Source organism: Marmota flaviventris, chromosome 6 (assembly GCF_047511675.1).
Source record: "Marmota flaviventris isolate mMarFla1 chromosome 6, mMarFla1.hap1, whole genome shotgun sequence".
Lineage (NCBI taxonomy): Eukaryota > Metazoa > Chordata > Mammalia > Rodentia > Sciuridae > Marmota > Marmota flaviventris.
This window is the reverse complement of record NC_092503.1, coordinates 59,264,598-59,275,758: the sequence shown is the minus strand read 5'-3', so window position 1 is coordinate 59,275,758 and position 11,161 is coordinate 59,264,598. Positions and strand designations below refer to the sequence as shown.

The following is an 11,161-nucleotide window of genomic DNA, read 5'->3' as shown; positions in this document are numbered from 1 at the left end:
ATTCTAAGCTATTAATTTTTAAATTGTACACATCAAAAGATATCACCAGAGTGTACAATCAAAGTCTAAATATAGTGGCTAAACAATTTTGTGTTCCAATAAGTGATTTTAAATAGCATTAGCCAGGTCTAAGGGAAAAACTACAAGAATTCAATAGTATGTTTCTATTAATTTCCTCGTAATTTGAACTTTTGAAAAGCAATTATAATTGCTATAAATTAATAAATGTATTCATTAAAAAGAAAAAATATCTAATTCATTTTGTAATTTTATCTCACCAAAAATGATGAAATAATTTAACAGTTTTAATATGATCCTTCATAAAATTAAAAACATTGGCAATTATATCAAATCTTTAATATTAGATTTTACTTGTTATAAAAATGAAATTCTCAGCATTGGCCTAATTTTCTTTTAAAATGATTGAACATCAATAAACTCATCAAATAATTTAAAAATGAGATAACTATAAATAGCATAAGGGCATCATTCCATATATTAATTCATTAATTTTCATGGCCTGCTTTAATAATTATGAAAAATCATTAAAATAATGTTTCCTGTCCAAGTATATTTTATAGAAAACATTATGATCACTATTTATGATCTACATTTATACCTCTCACAATTAATCTTGATTAGGTTATTTTATGACCATTAATACTCAATAAAAGCATAGATTATACCATTTTAAATTATCATTTGATCATTGAAGACCTAACATTATACCTAAATTGAGATTTTCTTTTTAAATTCAGTTTTGAAATCTTATTTGTAGACTTTTAAAACTTATAAGGCATTATATTGTTTTCTTTTCACTTACTTATATATGTTTATATTTTACTTTGACAGACAAAAGTACAGGCACTTACTATTTTCATCAGCTTTGTGTCCCTGTTATCAAAAATACCTGATAAGAACAAGTCAGAAGAGGGAAACTTTATTTTGGCTCATGATTTCAGAGGTTCAGTCCATGGTTTGTCTGATTTCATAGCCTAAGGTGAGGCGGAACATCATGACAGAAAGATGTTGCAGAGGAGAGCAAAACAGGGCCTGGATATCAGGAAGCAGAGAGAAAACTCTGTCCACCAGGGACAAAATATAAACCCAAAGGTAGTGACCTACTCACTACCTGCCTACATTTACTGTCCACTTATTTCATATCAGTGGATTAATATAATATACTAATGAGGGTTCAGGTCTCATAATCTATTTCTTCTGAACATTCTTTCAGTGTCACATGTATGAGCTTTTGGAGAACACCTCATCTAAGCCTAAACACTGTGTATAACATGATATTTTGAAATACATATACAACTGAAGAATGGTTAAAGCTAACTAATTCACACATGTATTATCTCACATATTTATTATTTGTGGTAATAACACTTTACCTCCAATCTCAGCATTTTCCAATAATGCATTATTAATTATTAACTAATATTAACATATTAGACAAATATTTCTTGAACTTATTCCTTCTATTTAACTGAAATTTCATATCCTTTGAACAACATCTTAAGTAAAGTCCTCAAACACTTCAGACCTGGTGTAACCACCATTCTACTATTTCTGTGAATTCAAATTTTTAAGATTCCACATACAAGCAAGATTAGGTAGTATTTGTCTTTCTGTGCTGCATTCATTTTACTTAACATATTATCCTCCAGGATCATCCATATTGTTTCAAATGATACAAACTCCTTCATTTTATGCAGAATAGTGCTATCTGTGCATATGTAGCACATTTTCTGTATTCACTCACCAACAAAGAACACTTAGATTGAGTGCACATATTGGCTATTTTGAACAATGCTGCAATGAAAACAGGATTGTAGATATGGCTTCAACATACCAATTTAATTTCCAGTAGTTTTATACCTAGTGGTATGATTGCTCTATCAATGGTAATTCTATTTTGAAATGTTGATGTACTTCCTTACTGTTGCTTATAATCACTATAATAATTTACATTTCTGTCAATATGTCCTCTCCAAAACTTTTGTTTTTTAATCCTTTCCAAAAATGATTTAAATTTTTTTTAAATACTCATTCTAACAGGTTGGTCATTTTCACGTGTTTGGAGAAAGTTTAGCCAGATTTTTGTTAAAATCAAATTCTTTGTTTTATTGTTCTTGGATTATTTGATTTCCTTATACATTTTATGTATTAACCCCACATTAGATGTATAGTTTGAAAACATTCTCTTCCATTCAATAGATTGTCTCTTTACTCTGTTGTTTCCTTTGTTATACAAACCATTTTAGATTGGTGTAATCTTACTGGTCTATTTGTGTGTTTTTTTACCTATGTTTTTGGGTTAATATCCAAAAGCCTCTATATATGTCTATATTTTAAATATTCTTTAATATAATATATTTACTAAGTTTTGGTTTCAATCCTTGTTTTAGCTAGCTACATTTTCTCTGTTTTATAGACAGAGATGTTTATCTATAAATGATATTATAAAATTCAGATAGTGAACACATAAGCAGAAACACAAAGCTGTTCTTTAGAAAAAAATACTAAAAATAAGAAAATATCTGAGAATAACTTCTTGTATTTTATGCTAACTTGACACTGAATTTTGTTTATGATGTTTCTGTTTTGGTCAACATTGAAATAAAATACAAAGAATAATAACATGTTAGTACTAATTGTCAAATAGAAAAAATAAATATTAAATTTTGAAACAGGATTTTAGGTCTATTGAAGAAATGTAAAGATGATTGGCTGCTTTAGAACAACCTTCCAAACTAATGAACCCAATCCTCTAATCTTTCAGAAGAGGAACCTAAGATCCTAAACTCTTCAATCTTTTATGAAAAATCAGTGATGGAATAAAAACTTGGATCTTCAGTTAAGTAATATTTGAAATAATATGAATGAAACCAATTCAATCATTTGTTTTTATGTTTACTTCATCAATATTCATTCACCATATTCCTTCTCTATATAAATTACTCTATTAGGGTACTAGAAGCAAAGAGGTGAGGAAATTGCAATGTTCCCATAAACTTGTAACATATTTTCCTCATGCAGATTTTGGCAGTTTATTAAAAACAAATGAGTTCAATGAATAATAATGAGCTACATGATTCAAATTACTATCAAAGATGCCCAGTCACATATTTGACTTGTCAGTATTATATAGGTTTTTATAAGTAAATATTATAATATTACATTAAATATTATAAAAGTAAAAAAGTACGTTAATTCATGATCAAATCTGATGAATGATACTTCATGCTTGTATCATTTAGGTACTAATTGTAATGACCCAAAAGAAAACCCAGATGCATTCCATTTACCAAATTTTAAGTATGAGAAAAATGATGAATGTCTATAATGATGTTCTATTTCTGCCCAAATAAATTTGGAAGCTATGAATGTAGCTTCTTCTATGACAGTATATTGTATGTTTGGGCAAAATATTTCAAAGATTAATAGGTTGTCAGGGAAAGCTCACACTGATAAGAATCATCTGTAAAATTATATATCCCTATGTTTAAAATCATTTCATACAAAAATATGAAGAACTGCAGAGGGTGCATATAATATTTTAAATGAATATGGAAAGTGTCAATATTTCATTTAAATCGTTCATGAAGAATGACGGTGGGAAGTTAAAATAGAACTCTCCACTCAAGTAATATTTTAAAGATTGTAAGCCAAGAGTAGCAATTTGAAATCACCAACTGACAATCTGGCAAGAGGAATCAAAGGAGATCTTACAAAAAGTATGACAACCTTGTAGATAGTTTAAATGAAAACCTATCAACATGTAGAAATGAAGGGAAGAGAATGACTTTTCTTGACTCTAATGGAGAGAGCCTGCTAGTGAATTTTGGAAGTTAAAAATGTTGAAATAAGCAGAAAACTGTGTAAAAGTGTTACAGGACCTTGACCCAGATTCCAGGAACTTGAGAGATATGTCCAGACATTCAAATATCTATTAAGAATATGAAATATAGGAATAATACTAACTTCATTCACTCCAACTTTATAGCAGGAGAAACAAGGTTTCTAAATATTGTTTGACTCATCCTTATAATCACTTTCTGTGAGTAAGTAATCTATGGATTTGGAGGCAGTGACAATAAAAGCATAATAGGTATTGAACTAGTTCAACATTCTCTATATTCATGAGTTATAAAAAAACAAATGAGATACCCCATAGTCAAAAAGACAATCTTCTAACTTAATTATCTTCCACAACATTCTCATAGATATATTTTATTCTCTTCAATTTGTCTATAAAGTGATTACTGCACAGTGTTTATCTAGAACCAGTTATAAAACAATATAGAACATTTTTAAAAATGATACACATTCAAATTTGTACTTTTACTGAAACTGTATGCTAAGAAAACATTTTTATCTTATGTATACATAGGAGTCTCAATAATTAATTAAATTCATATTTAAAATAATATTAACACATTGTTTTATGGGCTGTATGAAAAACGAAATCCATATTTTTGTACCAATAGCTAGAGCTTATTTCCAAAATGCAGTGGGTTGTATACACATATGTATCCATATGTTTTACAAAGACAAACATGAAATGATTTATCAATTGATAGAGAGTCATATACATGAAGAGAGGAATACATTCAAGTTGTCACATATCTTTTTCACGGAATTATAGACTATAGCCACACAACAAATGAAGGGGGAAATGTTTTAGAATTGAAGAGATAGTCTGACAATTGAAGAAATAAGTTAGTACATGTGTTGAAAGATTCTACAGTACACCAAACAAGTTATGTGATGAAAAAACTATGATTTTTAGTTCAGGTTATCAAACAGCGTCTTACAATATACTATGATAACCCCACTAACTAAAAATACACCTTTTAAAATTATATAGAACTTTCAATAGACTGATTGGATTTTCTGTGGATGTAGAAAAATGTAAAGTGTTTCACTTATAGCACCAACAATGATAACAACAACAAAGAGCAACACAAAAATCAAATTCACAAATTCATAGCTTTGAAGCTACCAACAAGCTCAAGGCCTGAGGGTGTAGCTTTATGGATTTTGCCAAGCGTGAGTGAGCATTTGCCCACCATTTCTGAGACTCTGGGTTTGATCCCTAGTACCTCAAAAACAAAAAGTAAATAAAAAAGAAACAATTTTTTTAAAAAGCTGAAGTATCACGACAACCAATTAGTCATCAATGTATGGAGAGGTAGATGACATGACAGTAACGTTTGTTCACCTATTATAGATAAAGCCAAGGACAGGTAGCAAGAACTCAGGAATCTGATAGAGATCGATAGGTCTTCTCTTTGTGTTGCACTTCTACTGGAATGTCTGTGGAGACAGCAGAACACTCACACAGGTTCCTACTCCATGATCTCTTACTATCTTACTAGGAAACAATAGGATAATCTTCTAGGAAAATTATAGGAGTCATTTTTCTTAGTAGGTGGGTGGAAGAGGAACTCTTCTATAAGCAGAATGTTGTATATATTTACTGAATCTTTCTATTTTATGTCAATTTTCGGGTTGTTATATGTAATTGTGTATAATAAAGGCAAATTAAGATTTATTCTCTTCATGTGCCCTTTCCACTTAACCTTCCCTCCATAGTTATGTTTACATTCAATGTGCTTCTCTCTTTTTTTTCTTACATTTTCTTTTCTTTCTCTTTCTCTTCCTCCTTTTCTTCTCCTTCTCCTTTTTCATCTTTTCTTGTCATGTATGTTTATGTAGTCCGCAATTGTTCAGTTCTTGTTATACACTGCACCTAAAATGGTAATATCCCAAAGAGAAATGGGAAATAAGTGAACATTGTTGAAGAGGATTGGGAGAACCAGGTTATTTTTCTATGAAGAAAGAATCCAGTGCCTATCTAGATGCCTTTTTTATCTCTAGAAAGCACTACCATTATGATATTAACAAAAAAAAAAAAAAAAAAAAAAAACTCTTGTTTTTCTATTAAAACATTCCCATATTTTTTTATAGACTACATAGTAGAATGAAATGGATTCTAATGCACTATGTTTTGTGTTTCATATTTTTTTCTCAATTTAAAAATATATCTCTGAACAGCACTGACATGATCCTCCAATGAGTTATCTTTTAAGTGTATTCCTCTTACATTTTGTATCTAATTGTTTTCATGAAATAATTCCAGATTCATCTTTTCTACCCCTCCTCACTTACAAACAGCTCTCATTCACATATCTTGGACTGTTAACAATACATGAAATATAGGACATGTGTTTTGCATCTGATTTATGAAAATAAATTCAATAAGCAACAAAGACAATTAAGTTGGCATTTGGTTTATGAACTATCAAACCTCAGTTTTCCCATGTCATCAGAAACTTGATCTTTTGAGTATATTTTGGTAGCTTGTGACTTACAAACCTGTTGAGCCTTCCATTCTGACTATTTTTAAGTTATGAAATGATTTTTCAGTCAAGGCATGATCCCCAGGTTTGGTCCACAATTGCTCTTTGGCCCTACTTGATGATGCCTACTTCAAATAATTGCTCCCTCCAATATTTCTTGTAAAACAAAAATTACATTGTGTGTGCGGAGATAAAATAAATTCCTTTAACTGACAGCTAACATCTCTTCCTTCCCTGAGTTTTAGGGGTTTCTACTCTGTCTGACTTCCTGTTGTCAGAGTGTCTTCTCAGAGTGGACCTTTGAAGTGTGAACAGAGACAGCCTCCCTCCCTGAAGGCATTCCAAAACACATGGCTGTAGGGTTTCTCTTCACTCAAGCATTACAAATTAAAGCACACTTTTTGATTTTGTCAAATCCCCTTATACTCATTATCACATTGTCACAGTGTTGGATAAATTGATTTTCTTAAATTACAAACTTTGATCATCTTAACAACATGAGTATTATTAGAAATTCAGAAAAAAAAATGTTATAATTTTTACCATATTCTATTTCTATAGTATATGGTCAATCACTTTTTCTGTTCTAGTTTTTCTTGGTGTATATTTAATATTGCATTGGTAGAATATATAAAAGGATAATGATTTCATTTACAAAGCTCCTAGGGCCAAATATATTTAAAAATACAGAAAATTTCAGATTTGGGAAGCATAAAAAGTATGTATTATTTTATTATATATTTTTTCAGAGAGATTTGGAATAGCACATATTCAACTGTTGTTATAGTTTAGAGGGAAGTCGTTCCTCAAAAACTCATGTATAAGGGTTCCAGAGGCTTGGGCTGTGTGGTGAGCTGCTTAGAGTGATGCCACCCAGAAGAAATGGGAAAAACAAACTTCCTGTTCCACTTCCAGAAGGCAAAGTTCTGGATGATGTGGAAGGAAAACAATGGGTGCTGGGCAAGATCATTGGCTCTGGAGGATTTGGATTGATATATCTAGCTTTCCCCACAAACAAACCAGACAGAGATGCAAAACATGTTATAAAAGTGGAATATCAAGAAAATGGTGCATTATTTTCAGAACTTAAATTTTATCAGAGAGCTGCAAAAAAAAAAAAAAAAGACTGTATCAAAAATTGGATAGAATTCAAACAACTTGATTATTTAGGAATTCCTTTGTTTTATGGAACTGGTCTGACTGAATTCCAGGGGAGAAGTTACAGATTTATGGTAATGGAAAGACTAGGAATAGATTTACAGAAGATCTCAGACCAGAATGGTTCTTTTAAAAAGTCAACTGTCCTGCACCTGGGTATCAGAATGCTAGATGTACTGGAATATATACATGAAAATTAATATGTTCATGGTGATATAAAAGCAGCTAATCTACTTTTGGGTTATAAAAATCCAGATCAGGTTTATCTTACAGATTATGGACTTTCCTACAGATACTGTCCCAATGGGAACTACAAACAGTATCAGGAAAATCCTAGAAAAGGTCATAATGGGACAATAGAGTTTACCAGCTTGGATGTCCACAAGGGAGTAGCCCTGTTCAGAAGAATTGACGTTGAAATCCTTGGCAACTGCATGCTGCGGTGGTCATGTGGGAAACTTCCCTGGGAACAGAATCTGAAGGACCCTGTGGCTGTCCAGACTGCTAAAACAAATCTGTTGGAATAGCTGCCTGGGTCAGTGCTGAAGTGGGCTCCATCTGGAAGCAGTTGCTGTAAAATAGCTGAATTTTTAGCATGTGTTTATAGTTTAGCTTACAATGAAAAGCCAGACTATCAAAAGCTCAAGAAAATCCTGAACCCTGGTGGAATACCCTTAGGACCACTGGAGTTTTCCACTGAAGGCCAGAGGGCACGTGTGTATTCTCTACCCAATAAAAATGTTGATTCGCAAAAGGCTGTGACAAAGCAACTTAGTCAGATGCAAGAAAAGTCAGCAGAAAGAGTTCACAATGAGAGAAGTGCTGAGTCCTTGGCCACATGGAGAAGAGTGCAAAAGGAGGACAAGTTGATGGGATCCATGAACAGTGAAGCAGCTCAGGTCCAAGGTTGTATGGCTTTGTTAAATGAGAAGGGGCAGAAGATATCCTATCCCGCTGATAAAAAAATAAAGGCAGCCGACACTAGTTATTGAAGAAAAGTAACAGTGAGCACATTTGTGTACTGATCTGGTTTCTTCCTTTACCCTAAGAATGTAATGAAGTGCACTTAAGTTTCTCATGCCATCTATGATGCAAGAGGGACTCTTAGCATGCATACTCCATACTTTTACATTGGTTCTTCAAGTCTAACCCTTACAATTAAACATAAGTGAAGTGTTTCCCTATCAGTAGGTTGTATTTTAAAGTGATGATTTTTTACATGATTCGATCATTTATTTGGCTGGATAGTGACATACAAAACTTTTGCAGAAGGCTCATTTAAGCAACAGTGAAAATCCTTCCTAATCCAACCATTTTTGTTAAAAGAAGCATACGATATGTTTATATCTAGACTGAAAAAAATATTTAGTTTTGTCAAACTGGCCAGCATTTTATGTGTTTTATATGTCACTATTTTCCCCAAATGATTTAAAGTGGTTCACAATATGAACAGGATACTATAATACCACCTTTTACACCCTCTGTCCCAGAAAAAAAAATTAATATATCAGGGAGCTGAGGCGCTAATCACTAAACTGAGCACTGAACTTGGCTCTGAACTTCCTGGCAGCTAAGGCAAAAATTAGAAGCCTAGTAGTCATGTATTCCTCAGCCAGCCAGCATGCAAAGTATATTCAGAGAGAAGCACTTCTTTTAGTGCTGGGAGAAATCTTTAACTTTATTCTCATGAAAATAGTAGCATCCTTTGTTGTTTTGAGATTATGTAAATGGAATCCACTTCAAATAAGTATTTTATAGTTCCAATTTATAAAATTAAAGACATCTACTGCTTGGCGACAAAATTGAGAAATGCTAACTCTTCAGTGAGAATATTTCTCAAATCTTCCTGTTCACCAGTGTCACTTGGTATCTGGGCAGGGAGGAGCTATAATATTAATATCTGGATTCAAGCAGAGAAACGGATTCATTTTGGCTAAACTGACAGTGAGATTTTAAGATTTTTAGTGTAGATTTTATGACTCCAGAAAGTCCTTTGCTCCTTTTCCTTGTCAGTCCCATCCCTCAGAAGCAAGCCCTATTCTGACATTCTGATTCTCATCTCTAGATCAGTTTTGCCTCTTCTGGGATTTCATATGCATGCGTTCCTACAGTGAGCAGTGTTTTGTACTCATCATCTTTCAGCATGTGTTTGAGATTTGCCTGTATTCACGCATGGCTCTATAAATTGTTATTTTTCATTGCTAAGTAGTCCTCTATTGAATCATCATTTTACATGTCCATTTTCCTATTAATGGACACTTGGGCTGCTCCTGATTTGGGCCACCATGATTATATAGTTGTCATTCCACTCCCTCCCAAACGTTTGGTGTTGTCAATCTAGCCTTAGATTTTAGCCATTCCAATATGTATGTACATATGATTGTACATACAATATGTACATTGTGATTACAGTTGTCATTTATCTGATGACTAATATTTTTGAGCATTTTTTCCCCCTGTGGCCATTTCTTACCTACTTTGGAGAAATGTCTTTCCAAGTGTTTTCACTTATTTTTATCTGGATGTTTGTCTTTTAATTATAAAGCTTTAAAAGAAAAAAAAAACACTCATGTATAAGATAATGTAAGAAGATTCACAGGTGAAATGTTTGGAGCATGACAGCTTTAATCTAATCAGTGAATTAATTCCCTGACAGGGATTGACTGAGTAGTAACTGTAGGCAGATAGGGTATGGCTAGAGGACATGGGTCCCTGGGAATATGCCTTTGGGTTTTGTATTTTATCCTTGCTGAGCAGAGATCTCCTTCTGTTTCCTGATCATCAAGTGCTGGGTCCTTTCCTCTACCACATACTTGAATCATGATGTTCTCACTCATATCAGTCCCCAAGGAAGGGAGTTGACACCTATGGACAGAGACCTCTGAAACCATGAGCCCTCAAATAAACTTTTCCTCTAACAGAATTTTTCTTGTCAGTCTTTGGTCACAGCAGTGAAAAAGTTGGCTAAAAAATGTTATTAATATTTCTCAATCACCATCTTAAGAGTACTTAATAACATAAAGACTACAAGGGAATATAGCAGGTTGGGCGGGGTCTTTTTCATTAGAAAAACTTTAGAGAGAGCTAAGTTTTGTGAGATTTCTTGGGTTTCTGAATTTTGAATAAAATATTTTATATTAAACTGCACTTTATATTTTGCCAGACATTATTATTATTGTTAATTGAGTTTATTTGTAAACATTTTTCTTGAAATCAAAGCTACACACTTAAATACAGGCCTAAACTAAAACCAGAATAAAACACTGATTTTTGATTCAAAAATGTTCATAATTCCTTTTCTCTTAAAACATTTTCCTGTTCTCTGGTAAAATTAATTAAAGTATACTTAAGGTGACACAGTGAGTAATTCTCACATATTTGAAATCTATTTATATAAAAATTAATCTTTTCTCTAAAATTCTAATGCTTCTAGTGATCCATTCTACCATTCAAACTTTAAATTAACACATATTAGTATAGCACATTGTAGTGGTTGATAATCTAACTTAGAGAATGAGTGAATTGATGCATCATTAAGTATTCTAGATAAATATTTAAGAATTTCCATACAAATAAGGTGTCTCAGGATATTTAATTAACATTTCTTATATCACATATGTAGAAAGTAGCAGAGG

General features: G+C 32.2%; 1 pseudogene; it reads left to right on the top strand.

The window, feature by feature from the left end:
• Nucleotides 1–7,234: 7,234 nt before the first annotated feature.
• On the top strand, nt 7,235–8,518 carry LOC114086915 (serine/threonine-protein kinase VRK2 pseudogene; annotated as a pseudogene).
• The last annotated feature ends 2,643 nt before the right edge of the window (nt 8,519–11,161 follow it).